We start from the raw sequence: 21,971 nt of genomic DNA on the forward strand, positions 1-21,971 counted from the left end.
ATCAAATTATGACAATCTTTACATATTAATATTCTTGATTTAAATGCTTTCGTACAAAATGCTCAAGAAATTTTTTAAATAAATCGTTTAAACGTGCGAGTGTTGATGATCTTGAAATGATCGCAAGAATGATAAATAGTGGAAGTGAAAGGGCTTTAAAAAGGACCTTGTATAGCGGTGCGTGTCTCTTATGTATCGAAATATCGCTTACCCAAGGTGTGTATAATGCTGATTCCATTACGTCCGCAACGCGTGCAGAATATAACCGCGTGCGCAGAGAAACGCAGCCGCGGGGATTCACCGCAATAAATCGCGAGTTGAATTTCACGGAGTTACAACGAGAGGTTTCACCTGATTAATAACCCGACCGGGAGAGGAAAGGGAGACAGGAGGAGGTCTGAAACGTGATCTTTACCTGCCTATCGCAATTTGAGAACAGAAAGGTTTCTCCCAATTTAAGATTTTAACGATGAAACTGGATATTCTAGATGAATTTACAGACGGGCTGATTGCGTTCAGATTTCAACCTGTGGTGGACACGATTTAAATAAGAAACCCGTAACACGCGGTGTCTCGCGATGATACATGCGTATTATTTCATTCGATACCTTTTTTATTACGTCTATCAAAAATATTTCAGTGATCGTGCAGTCACGAAGAATTTCAACGCATGAATGAGTCCGTAAGATTTTACTTCAGAATTTGTCTCAAAGTGCTTTAGATATATCAATTTAAAAAATCTTACTATGGATTATGCTATCTACAATAAGAAATTTTCTTACATATTTATAACACGCACAGTTAATATAACTGGTATTCATTCACAACTTAAATACATTGATTTGTGTAACTGATATTTACGCAATGCGACAATTCAATATTAATATGTACTCTCTTTTTCTGGATGCACGATAATATCACTTACTCTTGCTTTATTTACCGGCAAACGAGATGGGAGCGTGTTTATTGTGCATTTTGATTCGTGCAAACTGCACTACGGGAGATCGCCAGCTAACGAGCTTTTTCCTAGCCCCTTCCTCCCGGACATCTAGCTAAAAAAGTGCCTCATAATAGCTCGCAACCCCCTATGTACCGCATCGAGCGTGTCTATAATCAGAAGCCAACTCGTGTCACGCGAAGTCTCGCATCACGCGAAACGCCCGATACTTTCCGAGAAACCGACTCTCGGAATCAACGGTCCACCTGTTGCGCGCCCATTAAACTCTAACCCGCCCTTTTCTAATCCACCACGAAGGACCCGGTCGATTCACGCATTAGCCGTACCCGCTACCGCTGTTACGCTCGTATCTCGTGGATTTTTAGGCATCTCGTAACACTACACGCAGGTAGCACACCTGCCTCTCCTCTCTCACGGAAGAGATCGTCGCCTCGTTCGGAACGTGGAACTCAAAGTACTATATTTTTTTTCTTTTTTTCTTTCGACGATTCGCCTTACTATACCCAATTTTTTATACGGGTCACTTTTCGATGCCGGACAGGAAGCGCTTACAATAATTTTTTTTCCTCTCTCTTTCTCTTTCTCTCCCGTCGGAAAAATCTCGCAGGATTCCGTAATCCCAGCATCCGGTTTCACATTTCCATCGCGTACGGCGCGACGATGCTCAATTTCGGGATGAGGATCCCATAAGCTTTGACAAATGACTCGCGATGACCCCCGGAGCCATTGTTGCGACAGTAAATGGGTAGACAAGCGGCCATCTGGAAACGCCGCTGTCATGAAAAACTGTTAAATTATCGGATTGCGCCAGCTTTTAAACGAGGGGAAAAGATTAATTCTTTCTTCAAGGAAATAATATCTAGAAATTATTATAACGTGATACTAGTACACAAATACTCTAATATTACAGCACTCTTTGGATACAACTAAATCACACACAAATAATTATTTCTGATTTATCTTGAACATTTAATGAAAAATGCAATGATTTGTCCAATTAACCTCCTCAGCCTAAGTTCGCCTCGCAATACTCATGACTCACATTCTATGTATATACTATTTTATAACAATGGCGAATCCTTAAACGGATCCCCCGGCTTTACACATGTTCGCGACTGAAATAGTTGTCAGTGTTCCCCGTAGGTGGGCACAATGGATGACTCCTCTCGCAGGAAGCTGCGAGAACGTGAAAAGAGGCCTTTATATTTTGCTGGACGCGAAAGAAACGGGGACGCCTCCGTGTTTGCTTGTGTTTGCGCGATCCTGCGGAAAATCCATTGAGCCGATGGTCCAACAGCGTAGCGTGCTTCCCATTGTGGCAGCCCACGGTGGTTGTTATGGTTACCCGTAGAATCGGGGCCCGATCCTTGTCCTTGTGTGCGATCGGGGGTGTAAACGGGGCGCAAACGGGGCACAAAGGGGGCGCAAACGGGCCGCAGTCAAATCCAACGACCCGCTATTGACATCGCTTTGTCATTGTTAAGGATTTATTTCCGTAACTCAACGGGACTCTTGAGTAATATCATAGGTGTTAATTCGTCAACACTTACCGGAAAATTGAGATTTCATCACGAAAATAATGTGCGCGCAATTTTTTTGATAATCCTTGATATAAATTAATGTTCCGTAATAATCACGAGATTTTTCAACAATATTACCATAATCCTTGCGAGGATAAATTATAGGCAAGCTTCAGATTCAAATTTAAATTTACATTTCAACGGCATTATAAGAAACAACATATATGTACACGGCAATATCTCCGGAAAAATAAGAAAAATGCGTGATATATTGTAACGTTGTCTAGAATACTCAATCTCCCTAAAAAACCTGAGAATCCAATCCAGTTTGGCTCAGCTTGAAAAATTTCAACGCACCAAGAGATCTCGAGGATTCTTTGTTAAGCCTTGTAAACTCGTAAAAGTCGAGAAAGATCTCAAGACGCCATCGAGCCATAAAAGTTACCCCACTCTTTCACCCCCCTCCCTCATCGTAAGTAGCAACTGGCGTCCAATTTGGAGTACACTGTGATCACGACGAAACATCGCTTACCTGCTTGCTGTCACATGCAATATACATACTAATAATACCCGGTTTTTTATTAGATACGAAGAAAAACATCAACGTGAAGAAAAGTCTTTACGATAATCTTGGATGTTTTATGGGATGTTTCAAGGCGGTGGCGATATAACGAAAAAAAAAAGATATATCGATGCTGATCGAATACGATCTCGCGCGACTAATTGGGGCCCCGAATAAAGGACGCGCTCGTATAGGATCAAAAAACGCATCGTAAAAGTTCGGGTGTACTCAAAACTTTATGTCCAACAAGTATACATGTAAATACGTCGATGCCAAGGGTCTCGGGCTGCGGCACTTAAAAATCGCTGACATCGCTCCGGACCGTCTCATTAATCGCCAACCCCGAGAGATATACGATTTACTCTCTCCGGAGAATAAATTTTAGACAGAAAATTTAAGATTAAGCTCAAGTAAGAGTTTTCGAACTCTAAATAAATTCGTGACGTTACCAACGGACCATATGGCTTCAAACTGAACAATTTAGAGAAAATTTATTTTTCTCGGAGGTATATCTCTTGTGGAGGCTCGTGTTTCCAAAAGAAATACGCAGCACAATGCGTATTTATTATCATTCTCTGCGGAAGCTAAAAACGGGCAATAACTTTTCCTTCAATAGGCTACACGATTGTACGTATGTCGGGTATCTCAGAATACACTCGCGCGTGTGAGTTTCGGAAACAGCCATCTCGTTTAAAGCGATACGTGGCTCACCACCCCCGCGGCGCGATGTACAAACTGAGCGACACACCTCAGCGTGTGGGTGCGATCGAGGGCGATCGGCGCACAATGAGATCGACACCGTCATGGAAGCGGGAAAAGAAGCCTTCGCGCAGAAACTTCCGAAATAGAATCGCGTGGATTGGTCACTTTTCATCCACCAGAAGTGAACGGTCCAGCGCGCGTACGGCGGTATATCGTCGGGCTCGTTCGCTCTTTTCTTCGCGTCCACCTGGTGGGATACCGCGAGGTGGCCAGCCTCACAAAGATGTATGCGCTGACAAAAATATTTAACGACAAACGACAAACGACATTGTCCCGGCGGAAGCGTCGTTTTCTCCGAGAAATTGCAACATCGCTCGCTGGATCCGCGTGCGATCCAGCAGCGACTCTGAAAAGTTTCAGTAGCGACACGCTGTCTTTTTTTGACCAAAGTTTACCCACTGCTGTTCACGAAAGTCTCAATAGAGAGAGAATCAGTTGCTATGTAGGTATTATCCAGAATGTGTCCGCGGCTCAGCTTGATATCTATTACAAATGGTGAGAAGATTCGGTGAGAGGCAACATCATCTGCGAAAAATGGATGCTGCGAATCCCGAAATTTATCGTAGATATAAACCTGATCATTAATGATCACAAATTAATATTAAAAATGAAAAAGTTTTGAAAAAAATATCTTAATGATAAAATACGTTATTTTAAAATTTTCTTATCGTGCACGGAAAGAATGATTTTATTGAAAGGTCTAAAAATTTTGCTAAATACAGATCTGAAAATATTTTTTTGTTGAATCATCAAAATAATTTGTTGGAATGATAAAACTAATAACTATTGCTATAAAATGTTTTGATATTCTAGCAATCATTCTGACTTTCGCACAAAATTATTTTGATTATCGAACAAAAATTATTTTCAGATTCTAGAATCCAGATTTTCTGGATTCAGCAAAATTGTTCTTTCCATGTGTAGACTTTGATTCAATAGAAATTGAAGTTAATGTTTGAGACAATTTAACATTAAAATATAATAAAATAATAATTCTCGTTTTTGTTAAGAAAAATCGATTGCGTATTTCACAGAATTCATGCATGATAGACATTAGGTAGGGCAATCTGTATATCAATTATTTCCACCAAAAATCGAATTGCGATATCGAGAACGCGGAAGCGACCCTTCGCGATCGGAGCGCGTGATTAAACGCCGAAGTTGGGACTCGTGATACGCAATTTATAAAACAAGCGGACCTATACGTCCGCCCGCTCGGGCGAGAGAAAGACGCCCGCGAGGCTGATTTCACGCTCCCTCGCCCGCAATATGCGCGCGTAACGTACAATAACTCACTATACAAATAATCGGGGTTACGAGGAACGGGCGGCGGGGGAGAATCCGCTTTCACTATCTCCGTTCGGGCGCGAGAACGTCTCCCTGACACCCCGGCAATGCGATCCTTGGCCTCTTTATACCTCCGCACGTCGCCGCAGGAACTTTTTTTTCACGCAGAGCCCCACTTTTATTATTAACGCCCTTGGGTCGTCTCTTCGTGGGCAGATCGAGGCGAAGGCGCGAACGGGGCGGCCTGTTTTCGCCTCTCAAAAGGGCCCCGGCCGCCTTCTGCTCGCGAGGCACTCACGCGTCAATGAGGATGATCAGCTCCGAGGGCGTCGAAAGTGACACCGTAAGGCCCGCAGGGCTCCGCTAACTACATCGCGGCTGTCACAAGTGTTGCCGGATTACAGGGCGGAAGAAATACGGATTAGAGATTCTACCCCGGCGTGGCGGCGCGAGGACGTTATTATTTTCTCTGGTTACGTCTCGGGTTCGCGATCTGACGCCTTCGCGGTGCGTGACCAGCCGCAAGATAACGACAAAGCTCCATCATGCCGATTAGCGTAGAGTAGTTATTAAAAAAATCGAAACAAATTTTATATAATTATTCTAAATAGCCACCATGAATAAAATGCGTATGATTATTATAATTTTTCTCTTCTTCTGCTCCTCTATTATATAGTTATAGTTTCGAGTTTAACAATACTATCCTAAAAAATATGTAATTAATTTTTTACTATTTTACATCTTTTCTGCAATAACCAGTTTTTCAAAATATTAAAAAACAAATTGATTAAAAATCGTATGGTTTACAACGGTTAGAGAATATCATTATCGATTAATTATAGAACGCGTAATTTTCAGTCGTAAAGCAGATTTCACGAATAAAGTAAAATTACGCGGTTTTATGTTCCTTGGAATTTACTGAACATTTACAGAAATTACACCTCGTTAGGTGCACGTAAAGGAAACTTACAATACTCTCTTCTTCGGTAATGATTATTCATTATATATGTATATTCCGCATGAAATTAACTTAATTAACCGTTAATTTAATCGCCGCATCTCTTCTAAAATCTTCGTAAATCTCGCGCTTCTCCTTTTACAGTTCTGAAAACAAACCCTCGCGAGTGTTATGGCCTCCTAAATACCTCGCGTTTAATTGTACCCGGCGTCTGGCAACTAAGTATCGCCATAAGATATCCGCAAGAGAGCCCGGGCCCTTTCGAGACGAAAACAGGCCGCCCTTCACCGCCCAAGGTGATCCCGGCCGTAAAAGTCTCCGGGTGTTAAAAACCTCCTCCTCGCCAGAGGAAGCATCTTCGGTGTACCACTCAGACACAGATAGTGAAAGCAGATTCTGCACCGCTTCTTCTCGGAGTCCCACTTTTGGATGAACGAATGCTCGAGCCGCAGCAAGCGTGAAAAGGGCACACAATTGAACCCTTACCAACTTGCGCTTGGAAATACTTATTGAAATATAGTGAAACCTTTTAAAAGAGAGAGAGAGAGAGAGAGAGAGAGAGAATAATAAAAAATTATAATATAAAATTCTTTCTTCACCAAACTTTGTTGCCAAGTAAAAACGCCGCGGATTGTAATATATATCAAATAATTAATTAATTAAAAATCACGAAAAGTTGGCGAACAGTCACGAGATAGAAAATAGGATGTGATTTCACATCTAATATACGCATTCGTGCGCGTCTAGCTTTCTCTCTCTCTCTCTCTCTCGCCCAAACTCGAAGTTTTATATAATATAATCATCGTTTTACGTAAAATCGGATTGTAAGTGAAGTTTCTCCATCGTTATAACACCATATGGCGATAGTAAAAAAGGTTACGCTATTCAATAGAAAATAACGCTGACGCGTAATTCTCGTGGCAATCAAAATTCTGTGAACATCAACGAAAACGGCGCTGAATCAGGATCAATCAGAGTCATAATATTATATGGTGATACGACAGAATCTCGTGCAGGGGTTGAACGTTGTCGGTCGACCATTGGACACCCACTTGGCGATTAAATTAGAAACTCATGAAAATCGAGCGGAGTCACGTCATTTAACGGTACAGGATCGCTAATTGGCATCAACCTGCTCCTCTCCGTCGCTCGTTCGTAGGATCGGTGATCCTACAAAGCGGGACCCTACTACTTCCGGCGGCAGATTCGCTCCGCTACGAGTCAAATTAGTTTAAAACGGTATCTACAGTTCAGCCCGCGTTACATAAGAAGATGAAACCAGGACAAAGTGAGAGAGAAAGACGGGGGAACAAGATGAGGGAGCGAGCCTGTAAATTGGGATCGCTACGCAATTTCTATAGGAGCCTCGGCCTCGCAGGCTTGTGGGCGGGGACCTGCCCTTGACAGGACGAAGAAAGGATCCAGAACCCAATGCGGGCTAACTAAGTTCGACGAGAGGGTGCAGGTGTTCGAGTTTTCCAAAGGACCTCCGTTATACGTGTCGATATATTACAATCTCGATCCATAGATCAATAAGCAGACTCGTTTATAGATTACTATTATACGAAGGGTAGTTAACTGTTAGTATTAATTTAATTCCGAAAAGGTATGAAAAAAGACCTGCGTATTAAAAGTTTATAATATCACTATTCCTTGGAATAGCAATCTATCAAGTAATAAAAATTTTTTCATATTCCAGTTATATATTGCAGTACATAATTTAAAAAAAGATTGTTATTTTAAAGATCTTTATCGCAAGGAACCTTGTTTTAAATAATAGTTAAATGATCGAAATTGATTTCATTTAAAATTTTAGTAAATTATTTGCACAGAATATTTAATTCTTAATATTTATGTACATATACATTGTAACAGCCACACACATTGTGAATCCGCGCGCATAATTCCCTATGTGTAAACTCCATGGGATTGTAGGATCAATGCGTAAAGGATCTCTAAGCAGACCCTAAGTCCTCGCGATGTGTAATCCTCCGCTCTTGCACGTTTCGCAGCTAAATTCGTATGTCGCGATTCAAAAAGACGTGAGAGAAGGATCGTTCATGCGTAACGGACCGTTCGATTCGTCAAGACGAGCGCACTCTATTGCAGCCTCGATCCTTTCCTAGATCGAGCCCGATTAAGTCCTACTTTGATCCGTAAGCAGAGGCCTTGCGAGACTGTGATAAAACGCGTATTTGGAAAACACGAGTCCTACCCCGGACATCTTTACGCGCCACCGGAGATATTTAACGATACGAGCCCTTATAAAAAAAAAAGCTACTAGGTGTGGACTTGCACGCATGGTCGAATCGATGACACGATCGGCAAAGGTGAGCTATTGAAAGAAAAGAATAACATCGACAAATTCAGACAATGGATTCATCATCTTTCTTAGCGGCGTTAAGATGACGCCTCTGATTTCAATCGTCGTCACGGTGCTGTCTCACTTTTCAGCTATATTTTCTGTAGATTGTCACGACCAGCGTAAAGTAGTTTCTCAGTTTTCTTAATAAGATACAGCTTAATAAGATAAAGCTTTAAAATTTAATCTATATAAATACAAGTAAATTCATATTTTTCGAAAAGCATTTACTTTTTGCAATCTTCTACAAAAAATAAAAAAAATTACTAAAAGGCATAAACAAGATTTTGCAATAATGTAAAATTTGCAGTTTTGAGTTATAAGAACAATATTTAATGAATTGATCTCAATTATAATTTTTCTCATATTATTCGGCAATGTGTCGCAGAAAGTTTTAATTTTTTTTTGTAAGGAATAAAATTACTTAAAAATTGCTTGAGCATTGCAGAGAAATTTCGTAATCTTCACTCACGAAATTCGCGCACATAAACCAATTCGAAGGGCTCTCTAAAATTGGACACGATCAATGAAATTGTTTGACTTGACAAACACATTTCGAGCCTCAGCAAACATAATCCGTGACGATCCGACAATCCACACTCCACCGCTCGATCTCGTCGGAACGAGCATGAAGTTGATACCGAATAAGAAAATTACTCAGCGAGTCCGTTCTAGATCGAAATAATTTTCCACGCGAGGTCGACACGCCGCACCGCAGAATTTTCGCGCCACTTTTCCGCGGCACGGATGATGCACACGGTATACTGTATTGTATGTCCCGATTTTTCACGGTGGTTGGAATTCTTTCGAAGATCCCAACCACCCGAATTGTTCGCCTGAATTCAAGGTGTTGAATAAAATCGACGGCCGCGGAAAAAAAATCCGCGATCGTCGAGAGGTTGAAAAGGCAATCGCGTCACGCCGATTTTCGCGTTGCCCGGTGGAAAGATCGAGGCAGAAGCGCTCAAAGGAAGGTAAAGAGAAGCGGTAGCGGTCTAAAATGCACGAACGGGGACCACCCGTTCCGCCGCGTTAGCTCGGGCCTGCGGTATCTCGTTTCTTGCCTTTGAGCCGACCGATATACCGATTTCGGGACTCTCCGCCGACTTCTTCTTTCTTTCCTCGCGGACGAGCCACTTTTGTCGCAACCACCCTTCTTTCGCGTGATCGCCACCCTAATATTCCGTGACGACAGGTCACTGCCGCTTCTCTACAAGCTATCAATACACCTCCCTCCCTCCATGCTCTCGGTTAAATGTTATTTACAAGGCCTGCTTTGCCATCAAAGAGACGAGCACCAGCTGTCGAATCATCCGCACTGATTGTTCGGCTAGAAATGAGGCAACTCCTGCGCGAAGAATCGCGACAAATTTTACGAGCAGACTTTATATCGAGCAATTCGTTCCTTCATATTTGCTATGAACTAATCAGCTTCGTAATACTTATCACATCTCTATCTATATATTTTTAATTATTAACTCCAAATTAAATCTCAATGAAAGTCAACTTGAAAATCTTTAAATAATTAAATTTCTGTTATATTTTGAAAATTAATTTATCAGAATCCTTCTATTAATATTTAATATCTCCGTATTTTGATTATAAAACAAAATCAATTATTAAATGCTTATTTTTTTTGCTGCAATAAACTTTCTCTTTTATGAAGGAAATAGAAAATTATCTGCAGAAAACTGAAATATGAAATATCGCGAACGAGGCACGCGTTGCAGGTTAAAATAACACCTCGTGTTGATTGCACAACGGTGGCGGCAACGAGTTTGGCAGAGTAATTTTTGTTTCGAGGGAGGGACCAACCAGTTACGGTGATCATTCGAGAGGCGAGACCGTGTATGGAGAAGTAATTGCTCGGATTCGTTCTTGTTGTCAGCTGATGCGAGAGTCGGATGCCTCATTCGTTATTTTTGGCCGAGTCGTGCCGAAAAAGGCCACTGTAATTAAATCTTTTTAAAGTGATTTAATAACACGATTTCGGAACTATACGCGACGATAATGTTGCGTCAAGCGTCGCATAACGCGATCTGAGAGAACATCGTCGGGCGAAAGAAAAGCTCGAGGTAAGAAATCGAGACTCTCCTTGGGCCACTCGCGACGGAGGGTCTTGCGATGTTTTCTTTCGAGCGGAAATCACCGCGCCGTCGCCGCCGAAAAGGAGCAACACACGCTCGATGATTCACAAAAAAAAATTACGAAATTACGAGGGATTTAGCGATGTTCAAAATATTGACCAAACTAAAAGGCCCTTCTAAATCTTACGGGTCATTGAAATGGAAGTGTAATTGGAAGTTTTCAAGCATGTAATTTGACTATATCATTTTTCGGGTGTGGAGAGAAAAGTTTAAGATGCAGCTTTAGGGTTTTTGTTTCGATGATGGAATCTTAAACTATATCTAATCTATTAAACTTTTGTATAAAAATGTATTTAATTTATTTATTTAAAATAAAATGACTATTGGAAGTTGTTTAATGTATTATGATTATTATCATTATTATCATTATTTGGAATAGTCGAGGTAAGAAAAAAAAGTTGGTATACGTTTAATTGCAAGCCACAACGCAGCGGGGAAAAAATGCGTTTCCACGGAAAATCCGGTTATCTTTCCAGACACGCGGAGAGCGCGTACAAAAAGGCAGAAGAGTCTCACGCGAGAAGAGATACCAATTTCCATGCACGCCACGAAATCACCTTATAATAACACGGAAGGGACTTTTCCCCCCCTGTTGTTCATCACGCCAACGTAATGATACGGAAGATTTCTTTTCCCGCGTTGGAAGCGTCCTCGCGCGAAGGATAAAAGAAATCGTGCCACCGACGTACAGGGAGATTATAATAGTCATTAGGCTATTTCGGACGTTGCAAGGAAGAAGACGAGCAGAGAGAAATGGAAGGAGGGAAGAATACGGGAGAGGAGAGGAAAGGGGAATCTCTCTCGCTGGATGGACCACGGTTTTTTGTGCCCCTTGGGGGTTTATAGCATTGACGGGGCACTTGTTACGGGCAGTGGATGCACGTGTTCTAATGGATATGCCGGACGCGGATGAGAAAAAATGTGGCTTCTCTAGGCATAGGCATAGGTTAGAGCGCGAAGAGATATCTAGGAGTCTCGACTCCGAAGGATAGACGAGATAGATGATGAGCTCGAGGCACGCAGGGCCGGATTCGATCCTAAGAAGCAGTTTCAAGAGACCCATTTATGAAATCAGACATTTCCGAACGGGAAACCATCGCTTAATTTTTCTCTAGAAATGAAAACGACGGAAATAAATATTTTTAAACTTTGCCGAGTAATAATCACGTAATTATTTTATAAAGATCTCTTATAAAGAAGCCTTCCAAAATGCAATTTGTTAATTTATCTCTCCGTATTTGCAAATCAACAATTTTGGCAATATTCTTAAAATTCTTAAAAACAATTAATAATCAATTAATTCTCATCAATTAATTAAAACAAGTGTATCAAGTATTATTTAAAAAAACAAATTATTTTTAAGACAAATATATCGTACAAAGAAATTATAAATTAAATATTTTAATTTAATAATATAAAATTTATAAAACTATAATAACATAAATATAATAACTTATAAAAATTTATAATAATTTTCTTATAGAATGTCTCTAATAAAAAAGGTATTTAATGTATTTTTGTATTAAAAGATAAAGAGATTTATTATGTTGATAAAACATACTGAAACAAATTACATTTTGGACAACAAATCTTATTGAGATAATTATGACAGTTATGATGGAGTTTATAGAAAAGGTAAAACTGCAGCCCTGCGAGAATAACGTTATCTGACGCAGAAATCTTCGAAAGGCCCACGTAGACTGGGGCCTGTTCTTCTCTCTTTCTTTTTCTTTTCGCTTTCTCCTTCTGCTGCTCTGACTCACCCTTGCACGTGTTCAATTTCAGCCCCTTTGAAAGCTCGTTCCTTATCCCGCTGGTCAGGATCCTAGAGAATCCTCGCCGCCGGACTCGAATGAGGTCCTTTCTCGGCCAACCGCTCCGCCCACAGGACCCTTCGCGCACGAGAAAAGATTCTGGCCCCGACCAAAGAGACCCATCAAACTGCTCCTCTACGTGTACGTAAAAAGATTTGGAAGGCACAAAGACGAAGGGGACGCCGTCGGTGATGGTCGTCGTCTCATCTTCGCGAAAAGTCATTGTCGCCTCTGACGTTCGAACGAGCATTTTCGAATAATTGTTATCGTACATTGGTGATTCGGGGCGAGTCCAAACGGCACAGCAACTCAGAAGAATGTCATCGTATCAACGAAATGAATCGGCATCGAGCGTTTTGTGAAGCGCCGATACTTAATAGACACCGATTCGTATAAATAAATCGCGCGCGACGAAATTAAGCGCCGTCCTGCATCATCACAGATTTTTATGTATCCAGAAAAATTATAAAAAATATTTTAGAAATAAATCAGAATCTCAATTCAATTAGTCAAACGCTTTTTTATCAAACTCTTATTAAATTATTAAATTAAAATTCTTAAAATTGCTTCATTTTCAAAAGAAAATAATTTTGAGTATAACATGAAATATATTTATAGAAATCAATAAAATTGAGAGAGAGAGAGAGAGAGAAAGAGAAAAAGCGCAATTTTCAAATAAAATCACCATTATGCATTTACTAGTAACTTGTATGTTAATAATAAAGATTGTTATCCAATATTATTGATTACTACAATTTTATACATATATTTATATAATATACGTATATTTACTAAGCGAGTCTTTTTACAAAGTTTCCTTTTTTATTATATCTTTTTCTGTCTTTGATTCAGGATCCTAACTCCATGTCCATTGCAATTTTCCACATTTGCGGATACGGTGGATTTACCTTGAGATTAGTCTTGCGCAATATCGCTCTACACATCCGCGTCTGACTCCGCAAAAATAAAACGCACACGATGAAGCCGAATGTTACTCACGTGCGAACGGAACGCAGCGTCCAAGAAAAAAGACCGTAAAGTGCGAAACGAAAAAGAATCCGTGAGCATCTCTTCTCCCGAAGGAAGACGAATCGAATAGACAGGATACCACGATGACACGGTCCACGCTAATCCAGTGATAGAAATCCTTAAGCTGCTACCGGTCATCCGGCAGCAGCGTAGGAGGGCGGCACAGAAAGGGAAGAAGGGAAATGTATAATTTATAATGATAATCCTTTAAGAATGGATCCGTGCCCCGGAGGCAGATTCACGGTCCTGCGATCTTCAATGCGACCCTCTCTCCCACCGACACTCTTCTTTCAAAACTCTCCCTCCGCTCGGAATTTTTTTTCTTCTTCACCCCCATTCCGGGCGAATCACACATATCGATCGAGCATGCGGCAGAGTTTCGTTAGAAATCTTGTGTTTACATAGGTGCAGGGCTTGCGAGGAACAGCTGTTTATTTAGGGACATAATGGCGATTCGTAAATGGAAACGGATCTTTCCGAGCTCGACGCGCAAGACACTATGGAAGATTACGGATTTTGGATCCGAAGGGTCGATATCGAAGGAAGGAATATCATCGCGAAGTCCTCCAAGGAGTTTGTCGAGTCTCTCGAATTTGGTGTACCGAGTAATGTTTGATATTGATATTGGGATCTTCGGTGTTGATCTTGGAGCTTATTAAGTTCATCATAAACGTGTTGATGTCGAAATTAACGTTTCGGGATTTGGATTTTCAAGTTCTTAATAAAAATGTGAAACGAATAATTTTAATATGGTGACAAATAATTCTTACAATTAAAAAAATTAAAATTTAAGCTATTTAATTTTAAATAAAAAAAAATATATATATATCAGATATATATTAGAGCAATATATGATTTAAAAAATGTATTGTGAGAAAAATTCAATCTCGAAACGCAAAGTTTTCTTTTTATAAATCTAAAGAATATGTTGGAAAAAGATTTGCATCGACAGTTCAGCATTATACAAAAGCGGCGGATGAAAATTTGAAGAATATCCCGAAACAAAATTTATGCGTCGTAGATACAGTAGTCCGCATACGAATCCTTCCTCTTTCTATGGCGTATCTAAGATGACAAAATTCGCCATTGAAAAATACGTGTCGGAGCATCATTCGAGAGAGTTAGAATGCGCCTCTTTAAAGAGACTTTCTCACAACACAATCCCAATTCCTCCCCCCGAGAATGCACTCACCCACGTTAGATTCGCTTTTTAAGCGTCGCGGCAGGTCCTCGCATCCGGCAGGATCGTCCTATCTTACGCGAGATTTTGAAACGAGGCTCATATACTGATCTGTGCGGAAGATCGCGCAAGTTCGAACACGTCTCATTTGCCGCTGGCACGTGAAGAAACTCGATCAAAGCGAGGACCCTGAATGCCCCGTGCACGTTCAAACCTGCATCGGCGGATTCGATGCAAGGGATCTGCCGCGAGCATTTCGAGTTTACGTAACGCGTCACACAAAACGAAATCTTTTCTTCTTGAGCAGAAATCATTCCTTTGAGCAAAATGGCGAAACGGACCTGTTCAAACTTGCAAGGGGCTCCTTCAGAAAAAAATCTTTTATTCGAGTTCTTATTCGAGTAAATCTCGTTTTATATTTCCTAAAGTTGCATCATTCTTTCGCGATTCCTAAAAGATTATTTTTCGATTCACACGCTTTTTATTCGTGATGTAATTGTTTTCAAAATGTAAATTGTATATTCGTAGGATAGACCGAAAGCGACTGAAAGCGCAATGCAATTCAAACTTCTTATTTAAGTTTATTGATAAAAATAGTTTAAAAGCAGTGATTTGATAAAGTATACGAATACACACCATATACACATGGAAATTTTAAAAATACAAATGTATACATGCCTTTAGAAAGTATTGTAGTTTTCTAAATTCTTCGCAGATGGTCAAATTATTTATCAAATTACTATTTGTATCAATAAACTATTTTGATCAATAATTAACATGTCATGGAATTCTTAAAAATATAAATCTGTATGATTTTAAAAATATCATAGAATTTACTTTTGGATTTTTCAAATAGTCAAGAAGAATTTGAGAAAATTTGAGAACAATCTCAAATTACGATGAAAAGCATTGCACATTGCACATCGGTAAATAGTTCACCACAAATAATTCCTACCGCACCGTTAATCAGACATTTTCTGTTCAACTCTCCGATCCGCTAACCTAGAGCTTCAACCCTTTTACCTGCGAAGCACCGAAAGGATTAACGGAAACTCGCGAACAATACGGAAAAGGGTTTCCCTCCCGACAGGCTGCACCTGTGAAAGGGTTGAATCGTGGAATAAAAGATCTCTGATTGTGAGTCAAAGTTCGGGATGTTAGCGACAAGTGCAATAACTAAAACATTTAGTTACTCACGGACTAATTTTTCTGTTTTCAGCGAAAATCTGCGACATTGGTAATTTCAATCGCACACCTGGTGTGCTTGGTGAAAACGTAGAAAAAGGGCTGCACAACGGCAGCTGTGGAAACCGCGTTGCATGTGCGCATCGGTGCAGTCGGTGGTGCGCGCGACAGGTTTTCCCGGTGAGAAACGAGACGACGGCGACGACGATGACGATGACGAATCAACCCTTGAATCGTCTTGAATTCTCTTTCAATACGGTTCGATTCGTTCTCGGCGTAAGATCGAAGTGTCGCTTTTATGATTGCGTGCCGCGCGCGCACATGTGCCCGCGCGGTCGCGCGAGGGCGAGGGCGCGCTCTTTGTGCGCGCGTTTGACCCTTTTTACCTGGATCACTCTCGCCACTCGGTTCTCGTTGTGACGCGAGACGAGGACGAAGGGGAAAAATGACGAACAAACACCGGCCGGTGCTTACCCCGTACGGTGGCCCATTCAACGGCGTAAGATATGCATCTACGATCCCGAATGGACCCCGAAAATAACGAAATACAAACGGAGATTTTCGTGATTTTGAATAATATCGCATTCACCCCCGTGGCCTACCCTTAACCCCACCCGATACCGCTCCAACCGTTTCAATAGGGTTCGAAAGGGTCCGCTCGCGCGACGCGGCATTATGATTCAGTCCTTTTTATTCTGTCCACGGAAATTCCATGGACCGGTCCGAGGGGACAAAGGATTCCGCGTGGTTCTCTGATGGACGGACAAGCGAGTCCAGGCGCATAAAGAATTTATCCGCGAAGGATGGATCGTTCGATCGTAAGGAAGCAGCGAAATACTGAACGAACATCTTCCAATCCGTTGCACAGATTTAAATTTTTACTTCGAAAAATAGATAATTCGTAAATTATTTTTATATCACAATATTTATAATCGCGGTAAATGTTAGAGATTTTTTATTTTTTTAATTGAAAACGCATTGATAGAGAGCAATGAATTAACATATTATATGTATATAACTAATATATATCGCTACAAGATTATGTATAGCTAATAAGATGGATATTACTTGCTTATTGTTAGAGTAACATAACATTAAAAATAACGCAAAATAATTAACCCAAAATGTAAAAAATGTACATACGGACTCACCAATATCAATAATCCGTTTCAGTCGTCCCACGATTCTGCTTCACCTGCGGCAAAAATTAGCGAAACGTTAATTCACGAAATAACAGTGCGTTTTATTGCATGGGTGATAAAACGCGTCCCGGCGTTGGCCGCGGCTGTCGGATACAAAAGGAAGGAAAACGCGGCAAATTATAATCGCGCGCGCGCACTTCAACGCGATCATTAAACGTTTCGTCGAAGACACGTCGAGCTTTACGAATTATATTGACGAGCGATAAAAAAAAAAGCTCGTTAGAAACCGCCGGGCGTCCCTCGGTAATTCGAGATATAATTCGGCCCGATTACATACGGTGCGCCTTAATAACCGAAATTTGTATCGACCCGCGACCGACACCCCCTAAAAAATATTTAATAAGCATCGAAAAAAAGTGTAATAGTTTGGGCCTACTATAAATTCACTCCGTTCGCCGCGAAGTGGCAAGCAGCATCCGCTAGCCTGATGCAATCATTTGAAGTAACGAGTGCAATCAAATAATAAATAAATTTTATGCGACTTTAATACACCCTTAATTAGTTACAGTCCCTTTCAAAAATTATCATCATTCATATGTTTTCTTCATCTCTTTTCCTTTCTTCTATACTGTTTATTATTATTGTATTCGTTAAGTGATAAATATTAAAATTTTTTATTTTAGTTATATATAAATATATCATAAAATAATAGATTTAAAATTATGTTAAGTTTATAATTTAGTTTTTAAGTATTTCGATTAAAAATAAAAATATTAAAAATCCATGCCAAGTGATTTGAATTGTTTGTACGGATCATTTTCAAGTGTAAAAAGAAGATTATTTTTTACGAACTCCTTGCACGCGTTAAATTGAGCTCAGTACGCGAGATCGGAGATAAAATTCCAATCAAGTAGATCTCTATCTAAGAACGGCATCTACCTGCCGAAAACGATTACCAGTCTCGTAGAAGCGAGAAATAAAAAACGAATACGGTAGTCGTTGGACTATTTTTCGCCCCAGGCACAAATGAGGTCTTCTCTTTTTTTTAATACGGTCTCTTCTTTGATGTACCCTTGCCTGTCATCCTTTATTCTTTTTTTACATTGATTTTTTTTCTATCGAGTACTAAATAGAGGATAATATCGGCTGATGATTTCAAAGAAGACGCATAATGAGAAGACAATGAATTGCTCGAGGAGAACAAGATAAAGGATTTGCGATTGTTCGATAGCTAACAAAACCATATATGTAGCTCCAAATCATATCGTATATGTATACAACGTTAAATATGATAATTCAACTTACAATTAGTTTTTAAGGCCGTACTTAGCAAGCTAGATGTGGAATACAAAATCGAACTAGATGGAAAACAGAACGCAACGTTACGCGATAATTATCGTTGCATCGTGTAATTTGCATCGGACGAATCAACCGGAGGAATGCGCGTAAGAGAATCAACGGCCTTCTCTCTTTTCTCGCGTGCGCTCACGCGTAATGGTACCGATTTTAAGATCGAGATAACACACTGCATCCAACCGCGGATGCAGTTACCTTCGCCTCGAGAAATAAAGCGAGACGCGGCTATATCTTGGCACCGGCGGCGCGGCAGCTCGTTCGGATTTCGTCGTTCCACTTACAAACGATGGCTATCGGGCATTAAAATCCGTGGAATGTTCTCGGTAGGATATTTTATTACCGCTCTTAAGGTGTTCCATCAGCGGAATCATATCGCCTTTCGATTAGACCGGAGTACCATCGCTAAGGGTAGATTAGGATCGAGTTTTCGGATGGCCTTTAAATCTCGACGGCACAAAGCGTTTCCTGGTTTTTTTATTACCCTCCGCAACGCGACATTCAAACTAATTTAAGTTCAAATGATATCGAGTTACTTTGCAGAAATGTAAGAAAAAAAATTAAAAAATTATATGTCGACAATGATAGATCAACATGCTTCTAAATTTTTGAATTACGTCGTATACATCTCGTACATATAAGAAAAAATTATATTAAAAATTTGTCAATTATTTTATTTTGAACATTTAAACAATTGACATCATAGAAAAGCTTCTCTTTAAACTTGCCATAGAATGTATATGGTTAGAAAGATATTCTGATATAGTGATATTTCAGGTTTTTTCAAGTATCTACAGTACAGTTTCGCGCATTACGAAATACGAAAATATCTCGATACTGCGTATCCTTTGTTTCGTCTCTGCAATCACCGCGCCAATTTATCCACAACCGACTCAATGAACCGCAAAGGAAACCATTTATTAAAGTCCGCGAGAGAGCGAGCGAGCGAGCGACTGCGGAGCCGAGTAACGTACGTCAGAAATTTTCAACAGAAACCAACCGGATTCACGGTGGGCGCCGTGCAAAGCCGAGTTATCTCGATCTCGAAATCGGCACGATTACACGCGAGTGCGCGAGAAGGAAGCAGAAAAAGAAGCAGAGGAAGGCGAAAAGCGGAGAAAGGGAGGCGAGAGCGAGAGGAGCGCGGCGAGACGAGGACGCACGTCTGCTTGCACCTGCCGGTGACGTCAGAAGGGACTTCTTGTTTGGGCCTGCTCAGCCCCGGGGGTCACTACTACTGTTTTAAGTTGGCTTGCTCGCTTCTTCGCCTTCCCTTTTCCCTTCAATCTCTCTCTCTCTCTCTCTCTCTCTCTCTCTCTCGAGGGCTCTCCTTTTTCGCGTCTACTCGCTGCATCCTCGAACGTGCGCGCACAAGTTTCAGGCTTCATACGCGAGGGCAAAGAATACCGCGGTCATTGCTCACGTGTTAATCATATATGCTAATGAAAGTACCGTGTCACGTTCTCGGACGCTGGATGAGCATTTCCATACTCACAATCTTTAGATGCGTCCAAAGATACAACTCTTTCAACGAATAGTTGTCTCACGTAATCACGACATTTATTGTCCGGTAAAGACCATGAAATTTGTTGATAGTATTGCTTTAATTATTTTCTTACATAATAATAAATACAGATCTCGAAATAAGCAATTTTATCCTCGTAAGTAGTCCGTTTTCAGATCAGTAGAATAATGTCGGATTTTGTGTTCGATATCTATACTGTACATGCGATAACGCGTCGCGGAATCGAAGAGGAATTCTAGCGTCTTGCAGACGCTGTAATAAATAAACAAAAGAAACGCACGTGTGCGTCCTCGAGCCATCTTTTAGATGCATTCCGCGACGCGCGTTCAGCCTGATTATTCAGGCGTTCGCGAATCTCTTTTCTTGTCGTTTAATGACGCGATAAGCGATACTATCGCATGGCAGAATGCCAGGGGTAGCGTTTTAATCAAGATCGTGTCATATCGCTCACCTCTAATGTTTGCCACGGCCGAACGTGAAGGGGATCGCATGCTCCATCTTCGGAATAACGTTTTATCTGATGGGACCCGCGACACTCGTCCCGCACGTGATTTGCATAATCTAATACCCTCGTCGGAGGCGCGGAATAAATATAGGAATATGACGCGCCATTTCTGCGAGATTCAAAGCGATGTAACTTGCTAGCGTGATAATGATGCCTAGCGCGGCTTCGGATGCATGCGTAATTTTGCAAAAATGAGATTTTAAGTTCAAATCCTGGCTGACATGACATAATATTTTTCGCAATAAGTTCTCCGCAGTATTTTAAGATGCTTACAAGCATCGGATTAAGAATTGAAGATCCACTGTGATCTTGTTATTCCAACTTCACCTAATGATTGCGTTGCAAATCCGACGCGCTAAATTTAAGTGGCTGAATAATGGATTTAAAAATTCGTATAGAATTTATTAGACCAAGATCCAGCCGTGACTGTAAAAGGCGTTCTCTTAAAATTCTCCTAAAATTTATTTGTGTTATTCACTTAGACGATCTGGTTCAAATTAATATCAAATTAAAAATAAGATTTTTCTATCGCTTTAGCTATTTCAATGCAAACAAATTTTGATTAAATTCATAAATATAATATTATTAAATTAATATGTATGCATGTACGGCTATCTTTTTCAAAAATTCAAAAATGCTTTCTTGTTTAAGAAAAAGTTGTACAGTGATTCATCGAAATTAATTTTAATAAGCTTTACAAAACATGAGTAAAATGATATTCAAAAAACTGAATATTTAAAATCTTGATATTTTCTAACATGAAAATTATCGCTGTCGTACCTAGACACATGTGTATCAAATAAATAACTCAAAATTTGAAAGGCAAATATCATTAACGAAGCACTTTGTGGAGCTTATGTCACTAATTAATGGACTAGAGAGATACGTTCTGCTCAGACAGTGCAAATGCATCTTCAAAATTTTTCACGCATCTGAGACTTTTCGTTTGAGGGAAACATCATCATTATTGACGCCAAAAGCGCACGAATATAAATTTCCAACTGGAAATACACTACGGCCGCTAAAATCCAACGAAACGTTTCCAAATCGTTGATGCCTTCACATATAGTGAGCGAGCAAAACGATCATGAATTATTAATTCCACATGAGACGCCTCCGGGACGACGTGCGCGCCCGCACGAAAACACGTGGGCGCGGTTTTAAATCAGGACACCGCGCGAATGGTCTCGAATTAATTAAAATTTGACGGTCGCATTAAGAACCGGTTGTAAGATCTATCCGATCCGGCGGCGCGAGGATCTTGCGAGACGAGAGAGAGAGAATAAGCGCTTCTTTCCAACGATTGCGAGGAGAGCGAGGGGAAGGAGACAAGCGATCCCTGGGGACTGTGTAGAACAGAACGTCCGCGGATCTGCTCGCAAACCGGTTTAAATCCGCGATTAACAGGAAACGCGCGGAATTATCCGTTTCCTCAATTTTCATTAGAGAGTCGTCTGAGCTACCTACGAGCTAGAGACGTCCGAGTTGGAGCTCGCTGTTGCGATTGAAACCGTTAGATTCAGTAGATCGGCAAATACGACAATTACCTACGAATATATTGTTTTATATTACTTAATTTTCAAAGTTAATTCCATGTGACCGGAAATAAGCGAGGCTTAAGCACCTCTGCGAGTTTATGTTTGTGTTATATTCAGCATGCGCGATACACTCCATTGAGCTTG

General features: G+C 40.5%; 1 protein-coding gene across 5 annotated transcripts in view; it reads right to left on the reverse strand.

Annotated features, from left to right (window-relative positions):
• The window catches only part of LOC105455998 (tubulin polyglutamylase TTLL4), a 140,159-nt gene that overhangs the window by 75,275 nt on the left and 42,913 nt on the right, over positions 1–21,971 (reverse strand). For 4 of the 5 annotated variants that reach the window (XM_011699749.1, XM_011699748.1, XM_011699750.1 and 1 more), the window contains one exon: positions 16,916–16,959. The gene's annotated coding sequence lies outside the window, so the exon portion shown is untranslated. Of the gene's footprint in view, positions 1–16,907; positions 16,960–21,971 lie in introns of all 5 variants that reach the window. The other variant, XM_011699751.1, reaches the window with a different exon arrangement.

Source organism: Wasmannia auropunctata, unplaced genomic scaffold, assembly GCF_000956235.1.
Source record: "Wasmannia auropunctata unplaced genomic scaffold, wasmannia.A_1.0 LD335828.1, whole genome shotgun sequence".
Taxonomy (NCBI): Eukaryota; Metazoa; Arthropoda; class Insecta; order Hymenoptera; family Formicidae; genus Wasmannia; species Wasmannia auropunctata.